We start from the raw sequence: 14,468 nt of genomic DNA, 5'->3' as shown, positions 1-14,468 counted from the left end.
CAAAAAGAATATAGCAGTAATGTAACAAATGTAGAAAATAATGGTTAAAAACAGGGTGGTAAACAAATATATAAATGATAAATGAGCTGTCTATTTATTGTGAACTTATAAATAATAAATCATGATTTTTCTTTTCTTTTTTGTTTATTTGTCATTTTTATTTGTTTTGTGTCACTACACTTTGTAACATATAAATATATCTATTAATTAGGTAAAAAGGGAAGGCAAAATAAGCTAAAGCTTTAGCCTATACCTTTTCCGGTTTATATTGTTTAAATGCAAAATATAGGATGTTTTTTTTTTCTTTTCTTTATTATCTATTTTTTTCTAGTTTTGCAAAAACTGAACTGAACTGAACTAAATTAACTAAAAACAATATCAAATAAAGTAAAACCTTTAATATGAATTATTAAAGCAAACAGGTCCCTCTATGTAAGACAGGTATTACATTCAAGCCCTACCAACAGATAACCGTATACGGTCAACATTTTATTTATTTAATAGTTCATTTAACAGGGACAGTGTGCATTAATTAACATTACTGTAAATGCACCAGAATTAGCCTAAAGGCTATTTTTCATCCGTTGTCCCTGGACAGATCTTGAAATTGTCTACCTAAAATCAACATGAAGATTACAATGAACAATGCAAATATCGGTACTTAAATAAAGGTACTTTCCCAAGAAAAAAGGAAAAAAAACAACTGTAAATATACTACTTCTTATATTTGTTACACGTCTAACATTAACATTACATTAAAAAACTAAAATGTGCTTTATTTAGACTTAGATTTCTTAATTTGTAAAATAACTTACAAGAGTAAGGAAAATAAATGTTTGAATTAATGTTATGGTTATTTCGTTATGGTAATATATGTTTATTTATTGAAGGGCTCTGTTTTAATGACCTTTGATCCAGCTGTGCCAGTTTCTGACCACTACAGTGAGCCACAGGGCTAATCTCACTCTGCTGGAGCTGAATGCACCTGTTTTGGCAGCTCAGCACAAAGACATCAGCCAGCTTTCAGCCGGTGACACACTTCACTATAAAACTGCTCATTAACTCCCTACCCGCTCTGATACAGATTTAATCACAGAGCCGCATTAACCAAACACACTGCAGTCTAAACACACACCCCACACATTTCACAGCCATCCAATAGCGGCCCACTATTTACACACTACTTCCAGTAGTAATCTTGCGTGTGTTAGTAATATAATTTAGATCTAATCTAAGTCTACAAACTCACTGTACTGCACCAAGTGCCTAAAACCTTCTGTACTAACTGGACTGTATTAATAGCACTGCTAGGCAAGCCATCAATCGTGCACCGTACAGCTTGATTTAGGGTGTGTCAGTGTGTCTTTGCTATCGTAACAATGGGAAAAGTATGCTTTGCCTGGCTTGAAACACACAAAAGGCATGTAATAATTCCCCCTTAATTAATAACGGGTGTGTTTTGGGTGTAACATGCAATAAACCAATCAATGTGTCATTTGCTATTCATTTTAAAAGCCAGGTGAGCTCTGACTTTGGCAGATTGCTATTTTAACGGCGCAGCTACCTGTACATGTCCAACACTTCTCAGCAGAGGAAACTGACCTGCTTGTTCATTCTGTTTATAGTTGATGTATAGTTGAAAATGATGATTTTCTTTGATTTTAACAAATTGAAAACCTCTGGAATATAATCAAGAGGAAGATGGATGATCACAAACTATCAAACCAAACTGAACTGCTTCAGTTTTTGCACCAGGAGTAAAGCAGCATAAAGTTATCCAAAAGCAGTGTGTAAGACTGGTGGAGGAGAACATGATGCCAAAATGCATGAAGACTGTGATTAAAACCAGGGTTATTCCACCAAATATTGATTTCTGAACTCTTAAAACTTTATGAATATGAACTGGTTTTCTTTGTATTATTTGAGGTCTGAAAGCTCTGCATCTTTTTTTTTTTTTTGTTATTTCAGCCATTTCTCATTTTCTGCAAATAAATGCTCTAAATGACAATATTTTTATTTGGAATTTGGGAGAAATGTTGTCTGTAGTTTTTAGACTAAAACAACAATGTTAATTTTACTCAAACATATATCTATAAATAGCAAAAAGTCGAATGCTTAATTGTTACCATTTAAAGAACCTTTATTCTGGCAAAATTCTGGCTATTTCTGTTGCAGAACCTTTTAGAACAGCATCGGCATAAACTGTGGTACTTTCATACTGTAATAAACCTTCATTATTTCTCAGCACATCATAATTCTCTCATTTCTGCCCCCTCCTGATTTGAATTACAGTCCAGACTCATTTTAGACCTGTGCCTGAATAATAAAGCATGAATCTCTGCCCTATATGGTGTATATATATATATACATATATATATATCTGTAAGTTTAAGTCACTTTAACAGTTCTGGGGTGGCCCGGTCGGTGGTCCGGCCCCCGTGAGAGGAACATTAGCGTGGTTGTGGGCAGGTCGGCTGATGTTTGATGAAAACAGAATCAAAAACGCAGAATTACGGCTCGGCCAAATCCTCTTTACCCAACAGTGCAAGGTGGAGCAGTCACCGACCCCACCAGAGAAATCATTAATCGGATCATTAACCCTTTCACACCCCTCACACAGTCCGACAGAACCCTACACTGCAAAAAAACACTAGATCTTGTGAATGTATCTAATTTTAAGTCAATAAATCTTAATAAATCAATCAAACTTTTTTTCTTACTAAGCTTTGTGTATGTGTAAGATTATTTTGCTTATTTTTAGGAATAATGATCTTAATTAATGTTAATTGTTAGTGTTAATTAGCATTTTTGACCTTATTTTAAGTAGTTTGAATCGAAACAAGCACAAGAAGTCACCTCTACGCTAAAAATCATTGGAAAAAACTAGACAAAATATAGCTATATAATTAAGAAGTATATGTTTATATTAAGCTAAACAAATCTGCCAAAAAGGTAAGCAACTTTTCTAAGTAAAGTTTCTTTAAAAAATAGTCTCTTGGAAACAAGAATAAAATTAACTTTACTGTTGACCTTTTTATGCCTATTTTGAGTTAAATTACTTTTTCACAAAGAAAAAATTCAAAGTAAGACCAAATTATTAATCATTTCAAAATGTGTGGATGCTTGGAGCACTGAAAATAATTAAATAAATATTTGCAAGGCAATAAATCTTCTTTTTTTAAGAATTGTTGTCTCACTGAACATTGTGTTAGATTATTTAGCTTATTTTAAGAATAATTATCTTATTAGTTTTATCTAATGTCTTTTTTTACCTTAGTTTAAGCAATCTTAACTCAAACAAATTATAAAAAACAAATAACAAAAGTTATTCTGTCCAAATTTAAGACAAAAATATGTGATTTTTGCATGATTTAAGAGACTTTACAACTGCTTATTTTAACAAATAGAAAAGAAAAACGTACCCCATTAGCAGATTATTTTGCTTAATATAACCATATATGTATCAATTTTTGCCAATCCCCATTTATACTTTAGATTCTTCAAAGTGGCACTTCTTGCTTAGACAACAGTTTTGCATCTTAACCAGATTTTCTCAGTCAGCTTTATGAGGTAGAGTCACCTAGAATTTAGGCTTTCAGTTAACAGCTGTGCTGAACTCATCAAGAGTTAATTACTTGAATTTCTTGTCTCTTAATAAAGTGTTTGAGAGCATCAGTTAAAGTAAAGTATTGAAGAGGTAGAGTTACAGGTATACAGTGAATAGTGAATATTTGAGTGATGTTCGTATCCAGATTATGAGAAGCAAGAAGTACTCAACTAAATAAAGAATAAAAAAAGTTCAGTCAATCTGAAACTTAATTTCAAGAATTTTGAAAGCACCCTCAAGTGCAGTCACTGCGAAAAAGACCATCAAAAAACGTTATGATGATGAAACTGGCTCTCATCAGGACCGCCCCAGGAAAGGAAGAGCAAGAGTTCCCTCTGTTGCAGAGGAAAAGTTCATCATCAGAGTTGAGAGATGTGTAAAAAAATATTTGTATCATATTTTTATAAAAAAAATCTTTTGATAAATCAATAAAACAGATGGAACAAACTGGGTAGAAGCTTGAATGACTAAATGATTCTTAACCCTCATTAAATGACTTTACAATATGATGGACATACTGTTGTATCCAGGGTTGCACTGTTTTTTTTATATTTTTTGTGTTGTTGTCTATGATATTTTTTTTATATAATTATCACTTTTTAATTTAATCCTTTATCAACAGAAACAGACTGAACCTGACCAAACTGACTACAAACCAAATCTGACTCTTAAAATTCCAAAATAATGAATTGTAATTGGATTCAGCCCTAAATTCTGAGTTTGGGAATCAAGATACACCCGAGAGAAGGAAAATCTGAAGACAGACAGACTCTACTAAAATGCTTTATTTAAGGGTTATTTAGTAAAGGCGTTGATTACAGGCTACTAAAAAAAACCTTACTGTTTAAATGACTCCTCACTAGGATGAACATGCTGACATAATATTTGATTCTTTTAATGGTTAGTCTGGTTTATGCTGGTTAATGATGGTCTGTGAGTATGATCCTGCTTGTAGACCAGCTAAACCATCACTCCTTAGCAAACCCATACCCTATACAGGTTAAGCACTAACCAGTACAACCAGTCTAATTCCAGTCTAACTAAGTAGCCGGTCACAATAACTATGTACTACTTACAGTGTATATTGTTATTTTCATTTTAAGACTATTTAATGTCACTGATATAATGATAACATTAGGAGTGGTCGATATGGCCCTAAAATAATGTCACAATATTTCATGATATTTTCACACCCATAACTGAGATAATAAAAAATACAAGAATTTTATCAGATTTGTAACAGAAGTCAATGATCCAGAATGTCATGATACTAATAATATTAATAATGAACTCCATATATCTCCATATATCCAGGATTAAAGTAAAATAAAGGATACTGGACAGATATAATCTGTCTCTAGTAGATATATAAAGGGAAATGAGAACAGTGTACATTTTTATTTAGCTAAAAACAGTAAAAAAAAAAAAGTAGTACTCTGATGTGATAAACGATATTTCAAGATATAATATTGTTCATGATATTCGAAAATGTTGACGATATTTTTGCATACGATTCGATATGGCAGACCCCTAGATTACATAATATCATAATAATACAACGTAAAGTTATAGTAAAGTAATTATGGTAATTGTAAGGTGTATCAAGAGAGTGGATGAAATTGCAGTACTTAATTTTTTTAAACACCTTAAATAAAAAGTAAATGGCTGTTTTTTTTTTTTTTTTAAAACATGTTTGCCATTTTCATTCAGGTTAATGATCCTTTCCTGATGAGAAAAAACATGATGCGCTGTATTGATGTTACTCAGGTTATTACTATGTTTTTACAATAGATTAATAACATAATTATTTGCAATATATCACAGACTGAACACTATGCAACAGTACCAGACAAAAGTTTGGACACACCTTCTCATTCAGTGATTTTCTTTATTTTTTTAATCTAATTTATTTTCTAAATTGTAGATTAATATTAAAGACATGAAAACCATTAAGAGACACATATGGAATTACGTATTAAACAGTAAAAAAGTGTTAGTCCTCCACATTAATCCCCTGATCTAAACCTGATGAACTGAGATTGAGGTGATTTGAGGTGATTTAATTGAAATGAGCTGGAGCTTCACATTGTAAAGGAAAAGCAGCAACTATTGTTCAGCACCTCCAGGAACTCCTTATAACAAGATGCTGAGAAAACTATTCCAGGTGACTCTCCCTCACGAAGACACTGAGATTAAAATTAAAACCAAGAGTGTTCAGATCTGTTCGAAAAAGATAAATGTAATTCTTATTTAGAATAATCTAAAGTATAATTCTAACATATTCTGGTTTGTCAGTAATTCTGCATATGTTCCTGTATAGCTTTAATATAGTCTTCAATATTAAATGTTACAATTAAGCACAGTTTCCACACTGTTTCAGTATTGAAACTGGCAGTGAGAGATTTTATGGTTTAACCCCAGTTAGAAGCTGTGGATGAAGATGAGGACCATAAGGGGTCCGTAGATGAAGACCACTCACCTCCCGTCTGCAGTGGTCCGGCTCAGAGTGTGTGTCCGAGGGTCCGAGGGTGGGAGTGTGTGTGTATTCCAGATGTAGTGGTCAGGGCGAGCGGTGTGAGGATCCTGGACAGGAGGCAGTGCTGATGCCCATTGGCGGTGGTGGAGGTGGTGGAGAGGATGCGTCTCCAAAGCGAGTGTCCTGCAGGGTTCTGCTGGGTCAGGGTTCTCCTGGGTTACGGTTCTGCAGTGTCCAGGGTTCTCTGTAGGGCTAGAGATCTTTTGAGTAAAGGTTCTGCTTCTGAGTCCAGAATTTGATGTTCCTCACTGTAGGAAGCTTGTCCCTCTTGTCCACCCTCTGTCCTTCTGTCTGTCTGAGTCACTCTTCCTCCTCTTCTCTCTCTCACTCTCTCTCTCTCTCTGTCTCTAGATGTGAAAGTGTGTGAGTGTGTGTGTGTGTGTGCCCGCTGTGTTTGAACTCGTGTTTCTGGCTCTTCAGCGTCCAACCGCATGTGGATCTTATCAAACCGCAGGATTTCTATTGGCTCCGATCACCAAACAAAATCAGACCAACTCTAACTCTACCTCTCTCTCTCTCTCTCTCTCTAAACCTTTCTATCTTTCTCTCTCCCACTCTTTCTGAGCCTCTGTCTCTTTCTCCCAGTTTCTCTCTACCTCACCTCTCTCTTTCTAAACCTCTCTCTCTCTTTCTCACACACTTTAAACCCCCCTCTCTTTCTCTCTCTTTCTCCCTGTCTAAACCACTCTCTCTTTCTCTAAACCTCTCTCTTTCTCTCTCTCTAAACCTTTCTATCTTTCTCTCTCCCACTTACTCTTTCTGAGCCTCTGTCTCTTTCTCCCAGTTTCTCTCTACCTCACCTCTATCTCTCTTTCTAAACCTCTCTCTCTCACTCTCTCACACTCTAAACCCCCCTCTCTTTCTCTCTCTTTCTCCCTGTCTAAACCTCTCTCTCTCTTTCTCTAAACCTCTCTCTCTCACTCTAAACCTCTCTCTATCTATTTCTAAACCACTTTCTCTTCATCTCTCTCTACCTCTCTTTTTCATTCAGTCTCTCAATCTTTCTTTCTCATTCTCTCTCTCTAAACCTCTTTCTGAACCTCTGTCTCTTTTTCCCGGTCTCTCTCTCCCTCTCTCTCTATCACTCAGCCTCTCTCTCTCTCTTTCTAAACCACTCTCTCTCTCTCTCTCTCTTTCTCCCTCACTCTACCTCTTTCTTTCTCCTTCTAACTACCTCTCTCTCACTCTCTCTAAATCTTTCTCTACCTCTTTCATTCACCCTCCCTCTCTCTCCCTCTCTACAAAATCTAACTAAATCACTCCCTTTCATTCATCCTCCCTCTCTCTCTAACTTTTTCTCTCTCTCCATTTTCTTCTCCTTCTCTCTAAAGCTCCCTCTCTCTCTAACATGCCCACTTCTTATTCTACACACACACACATACACATTTATTCACTGTATAAAAACACATAGGCCTCACCAGTATGTATAAAGTTATGATGCACCCCATATATTTATTAACAATAGTAAATATGGTTCATCCTATTGTGTGAGCACCTACAGTAAAGGGCACTTTGGGGCACTGTCTAGTTGGGGAGGCACAGAAGAAATTCAGTTTTTTTCCATAAGAAGGGCAGCTTTTTCAACCATGGGGGAACTGCATAACTATTACATTGGGATAAGCTTAAGAAGGTGAACATTTTTAACACAGGATTATTTTATTATTAAAAACACTTAACTGAAAAGAGAAAGAAACATGCAGAATTCAGCAATAATAATCTTTCTTTCTTTCTTTTTTATTTTCTTTTTAATGTATTTTCTTACTTCTTACTTTCTTTCTTAATTTCCCTCAGTGTTAAAACACTGAAATAATGTAAATCAAATTGACAACTGACAATTTATTACACAATGTCAGAATTCCATTATGTATGGACAAATAAATATTATTTTTTCAATGACCTCCATTAGAAGTAAATATGCCTGTAAGGATGCTGTTTTGGGGGTTTTAACCTGACAGTAAGAATATATTGCTCTACGTGTGTGTGTGTGTGTGTGTGTGTGCGTGTGTGTGTGTGTGTGTGTGTGCGTGCGTGCGTGTGTGTGTGTCTGCTTCCCTCTGCTGGACTCTCAGTAGAACTGAGCTCAAAGTTTCTGACATGATTGAAAGTAATAAATGCAGTGTCAAAGAAATGTTGAAATGCTCGAAATGTTTTGGATTTTTTCTTTTTCTTTATTAACCTAGTTCCTGAAATAATCTGGATTAGAACATTACTCAAATAGAGCTATTCACTGTATACCAACTGTACCTCTTCACAACTTTACAACTGATACTTTCAAGAAATTCAGGTAACTAACTCTGCACAGCTGTTAACTGAAAGCCTGAATTCCAAGTGACTCTACCTTGCTTAATAAATAATTCCATATGTTTTCTACATAGTTAAGTAATGAATTTAATATTAATCTACAATTCAGAACCAGTCAGTTCTTCTGAGTGTCCAGCAGAGGGAAGCAGAAACACACACACACACACACACACACACACACACACACACACACACACACACACACACACACACACACACACACAGTTCACTATAGATCATCATAGTTTATTATAGATCATTTTGCTTAATTTTTGTTTATTAGAGATCATTGTAATTCATTATAGTTCATTTTAAACATCATTATACATAATTATAGTTCATTATAGCTCATTAAAGATCAATATAATCCATATAGCTTTATAATAGAATTATAGATAATTGTAGTTTATTATACCTCATTATAGTTATTGTAATTTAATAAATAGAATTATAGTTAACTATGGATAGTTTGAAATCATTATAGATCATTAAAGATCATAGTAGTTCATTATAGTTCATCGTAGTTCTTTATAGTAAATTTTAGTTCATAAAAGATTATAGTTAATTTTAGACAATAATACATCATTATAGATCATTATGCTTAATTGTAGATTATTATAGTTCATTATAATTATTTTTAGTTCATTATAGTTAATTGTAGTTCATTATAATTACCTGTAGTTTATTATAGTTCATTATAGATCACTATAATCCATTACAGATAATTATAATTAATTATAGTTCATTATAGATCATTATTAGTATTTGATAGCAGCGCCCTCTAGCGGCCCCTCCCTGCCGGAAACCGGAAGTTCTCCTGATTGTAATGGTCTAATAATAAACAGAAGCTGTGCGGCAGTAAACCGGTTTAAATGATTCGGTTATTTGATCTGGTAAAGGGTAAAGGTGTTACTGGGAGCTGTGGGAACTGTGGGATTCAGAGGGACGGTTAAAAAACTCCTAAAAACATGTTTAATTTTCAGCTTCATAGCCGAACTTTCCGTTCCACCTTAAATAGCGCAGCAGCTCCATCATTAAGAGCTGCAGAGTTTATTAAGGTGGACTAGAAAAATGGTTACCGAGGCTGAACGGTGAAGAGCTCTTTCTTTATTTCTTTATTTTAGTGATAAATGTTTATTAGTGGAAGCAGTAAAGATATAGTGGATTAAAGTGTGTGGGAGACTCTTATCAGGGTTTAAGGTAAGATAGCTGTGTTTAGCTGCTGTAATTAGTTTATAATAATATTAGTTTTTATGTGTTTCTGATAAAAAACAAAGTTCTTTACACCCAGATTCTGCTACAGACACATACAGGATCATGATATACAGAGGTTATTAGTATGATTAATAAATGATAATGTGTCAAAGTGGTGTATTGCTGTTTAGGAGGTATTTCTGATATTATTTAAGCCTTTTTATGTGTTTTACAATTCATCTTTGTTTGTCTTGCTGGTCAACCAGCTTGAACATGGTTATGCTGGTAATTATGATCAAATAGCTTTATAATTCCACCTAACAGTTTTTGGTTTGTACAACATTTTGTAAAGGTTACAATTTACATGATTTAGAAAGTTTTTCTACAGTGTTTTAAACATTCTGGTAACGTAAGTAACAATCACTTATTTTAATGTATTAACTTTTATTTTTGGGAATGTTACTTTGTTACTTTCCATAATATTAGTTTTCATCTAGCTGGGAATGATATGTAAGAAACTAACCATTATTATGAAACAACGTTGAAACAACATTTAATGTTAAATGGTTGTGTCAATGTTGAAATTTTACCATTGATTCAACATGATCTCAACATTCTGCATTTTAAATTAGCATTTTACATTTCATCACCATACATTTTCAAAAAGCAGTTGGATAGTGGAATAAAAAGTGTCAGATCTATCAAATTGGTAGTGATGGGTAGCATTCTTTATACTCAGCTTTACTGCAGAGATGTAAGTTTATTGTTAACACTCTGTTGTTAACAAAATAATTTTCTAGTTTTAGCTACTTGTAGTAATTAAAGCGTTTTGCTTGTTGTACAGTTCCTTTTTCTCAGAGATGTATTTTCAGAGAGAGAGAGAGAGAACAAAAATAAAATTGTTAATTCTTCATCATGGCACACAGTATTTCCTTCCTCTTTCATACAATTTTAAGCATATCAACGTTGATTCACTTTTTCAAAATCAACACCAACACAAACATTGATTCAACCATGATATGAATGGTGATCTAATGTTAATTTCAACATTGAAATGCCAGTACTTTGTTTGATTTTTTACTACATTATTACCAAATCAAAATGACAAAATATTTTGGGTTGCACAGTAAAAAAGGTTAAGAACCCATGATCTAATGTAATCAAATTTGTCCACTCTCCTAATTTCATGTATAATCCAAAATTATGTTTTTTGTTGTCGTCAATGATAAAATGGGGACAGGGCAGGGCGCGTTTTATTTGGTACTCAGCAGTACTAAAACAGAGCTTCAATAATCACCCCTGGGTTGTTCACAGATCACTGACTGCAAAGCTGACAGTATCAGTTCTTTGAGGAGCTTTTTTTCTCCAAATAAAAACAGATTTCCTAAAGGTCCCTAAAGAACCTTAAGAGGTTGCAACACAGTCCACACCAAGCTTCATGTGTGTTTCATTGTATTCTGTACACTTAGTTTAAGCAACTAAAGAACTTTACTACATCCTGTAATCATCATCTACATGGGCAGAGTCTCCTCATACTTTACACTGATTAGTTTGTAGAATGCTGTCAGTTTGGCCAGTTACTTTTCCAGGTGTAGTGCCAAATTCTGCCCCTCTGCCAGAATATGACTCTATCGTAGAGTGCAGGTTTGTCCCACAGCAGAATGAGTGTAACTGATTCCCCTCTGAATCACTTTATTTCTGTTTATAAATAAAAGTTAATCTACAGTTACAGTACATACAGAATCACCAGCACTGTAATCTGTTGTACCCATACTGCTCTGTAATTAATCTACAGTTACAGTAGATACAGAATCACCAGCACTGTAATCTGTTGTACCCGTACTGCTCTATAATTAATCTACAGTTACAGTAGATACAGAATCACCAGCACCGTAATCTTTTGTACCCATACTGCTCTGTAATTAATCTACAGTTACAGTAGATACAGAATCACCAGCACTGTAATCTGTTGTACCCATACTGCTCTGTAATTAATCTAAATTTGGGACCAAATTTTGGTCCTTTTGGTCCAGGCTATGTTTTGCAGCCCCTTTCATACCTGCTATTTTGGTTCAGACCAAACTGCAAAGTCAGAAAGTCTGGCCCAAACAAGCAGGTATAAAAACATCCTTAAATTAAAGGACCTTGTGTTCAGGGGGGGCTGGAACCTATGGTGAATCCACAGTCTGGAAAATACAGCATCAGTGACTGGCTGCATCAGCAGGTTATGTCATGGATATGGATCAGATCACACCATGGAGACCTGAAGAGGAGCTGGTGCTGCTGAGAACTTCATACAGGGCCTTCAGATAAGATATTAATGCAGGTCTGAGAACAGCAAGAGCCAGAAGCTCGTTTTTTTTTTTTTTTTTTACATTTAGCGATTCATAACCATACTCATACACTGAGTTTAAATGTAAGGAGAAATATTTAAAAATCATTTGCTAGAGATAGTTTGTTGTATGTTATAAAGAATATACCCTAATTATCTATCTATGTCAAATGTATATAATGTCAAATTTAATGTAAAAGTGTATGCCAATAAAATTAGACCACAAGAAAAAAAAAAAAAAAACTTTAAATGCTGTGGATCAGTTCTATAGTCAGGAATTAAGCCTGGTATTAGTATATACATTCACAGAGTTCCTATAGTCCTAGACTAGACTTAATCCCTGTCTGGGAAATTCACCCAATGTCCCTTTTGGATTTTAGTGACCTAAAGTTCCACAGCTGATTGGTACAGATTGGAAGCTCAATCGTGCTGATTTCAGTTCAACACCTTCATAATAAGGTATAGTGACTCAAAGGCTACATTTACACAGCAGGTAAAAGTGTCTCAAATCTGATTTTTTTTTTTCAGATGTGATATTTATTTTGGGCTATACAATCATTTTTTTTAACATGACCCACAACTTTAAAAGTTTCATCTCTTCATTTTTTCCTCTCCAGCACACCACAGCATAGAAGAGAATGCTTGCTACTATAGAGCGGTAGAAGATCTGCATAAGCTTCCTGCAAAAGTTAGAGTTGCAGCCTTATTAGGAAACAGATCCAGCTCTGCCCATTCCTGTAAAGGGTGCCCAGGTTTGTTGATTGTTCCTGCTTGTCAAACAACTGCAGACCAAGACACTTGTAGACCAAGACACTGATCATCTCCACATCAACCAATTGGGACCATCTGCAGGGGTAGTCCAGATCTGCAGAAGTCCCCCACCATCTCATTGGTCTGGTTCAGTTGGCACTATGTCTTAAGTACTCCTCCTTCTGTCCACAATTGACACACCCAACGATGGCGGTATCATCCAAGGATTTCTGCAGATGGAATGTCTCGGAGTTGTACTGGAAGTCTAATGTGTAGAGTTTGAAGATGATTGGGGAGAGTAATATCCTCTATGGTGCTCCAATGCTGCTACTGAACACTCTCTGTCAGCCTCACATTCTGTGGTCTGCTGGTGAGGTAGTCCATGATCCAGGACAACAAGTGAGGGTCAACATGCATCTTCTCCAGCTTGTCTCAGGGCAGGAGGGGCTGGATAGTGGTAAAGGGACTGCAGGATAGCATAGGCTCCAGCACATGGTCTATAAATGTGTTTTCTTGAAGTAAAAGTAACACGAATTCTGATCTGGCTGTTCAAACTGAGTGAGTGATTGATTTTTTTTTCAATCAGAACCAAAACTCTGCCCACTGGTAGACCTAGGCTATTAATATCTACTAGAGAAGGCACCTTTATGGCACTGTCTTGTAGAGTAGCCTAGAAGGCACTTCAAAATGACACCCTTTATTACTAGAAAGCCAAAAATGGCACTTGTTAAGACACATTGTCATGTTTCTTGATGAAAGGGAGCACCATAATCACTCTATTACTTTTTTTCCCCAACAAAAAAGGCAGTATATAGGGTGCTGTCTCATTTTGCCACTCTAGAGGGTGCTACAGTGATGCTTTTTCAACCATGGGGGCGGTTCCCCCCCTGCAGCCCTGCCCCTTCTGTTGGAGAGCCCGCCTATGGTGGAGATGGTGGGTGTTTTTAAATCTGTCTCTCAAACTTCATGACAAACCCCCCAAAAAAAAGCATTACATTTGTCCAAGTCAGTGGCCTTGAGGTAAAGTGTTGGACTTAAAAGTGTGAAGTTGTGGGTTCAAGTCCCACGACTGGGTGGTTGTAGTGGTGTATGTGGATCTGTGTCGGGGCGTTGGGTGGTAGTGGGCACTGGGTGTGGGGAGGGGGTGAGTGTGAGGAGGGAGGGTAGTGAAGGCGGGATGGGATGGGGAGAGCAGAGAGAGAGAGAGAGAAAGGTGGAGGATAGTGAGTTGTTAGTTTTTTTGAGAACTCTGTATATATATAATAAAACTTTCTGGTTCATAACCCCTGCTCTCTGTCTCCCCGGCAGATATCCCCCCCCACTTCTTCTCGGGGCTCAGGTCTCACGCATCGCCCATCCTCAGCCTTCACCATCCTCAGGCTCCGCCCTTCTCATCTTCACACCGACACACCTCTCGCACACTTGTAACGTGGAGCTCCTGACCGGTCTTGAACCGGTAACCTCCTGATCCAGGAGGCAGTGCTCTACCATTGAGCCACAGGATCTCACATATACAATACTTTTTTTTTTAGCATTTATCATTCGAATTGCAAACTTTAAGCTGAAAATACACTTAAAGTTACAACCTGAGCGAGGCTTGAACCCATGACCTTCTGGTCCCAAAGGCATAGCCTTTACCAATGAGCCACGCCAGCTCACAAGTGCCAACCTTTTTTTTTGGGTATTAGTATTTTAAATTGCCATGCTTGTTTAAGTTCATTTTCAGGGTCATTTTGGAATGGCCGTGG

General features: G+C 36.0%; 1 protein-coding gene across 1 annotated transcript in view; it reads right to left on the bottom strand.

Annotated features, from left to right (window-relative positions):
• The window catches only part of grem2b (gremlin 2, DAN family BMP antagonist b), a 29,469-nt gene extending 21,718 nt beyond the window's left edge, over positions 1-7,751 (bottom strand). The window contains exon 1 of the mRNA XM_007259717.3: positions 6,087-7,751. The gene's annotated coding sequence lies outside the window, so the exon portion shown is untranslated. The remainder of the gene's footprint in view (positions 1-6,086) is intronic.
• Between the last annotated feature and the right edge of the window lie 6,717 nt (positions 7,752-14,468).

This window comes from Astyanax mexicanus, chromosome 15 (assembly GCF_023375975.1).
Source record: "Astyanax mexicanus isolate ESR-SI-001 chromosome 15, AstMex3_surface, whole genome shotgun sequence".
NCBI lineage: Eukaryota > Metazoa > Chordata > Actinopteri > Characiformes > Acestrorhamphidae > Astyanax > Astyanax mexicanus.
Note: the sequence above shows the minus strand (reverse complement) of the source record. Positions and strands in the feature narration are given on the sequence as shown.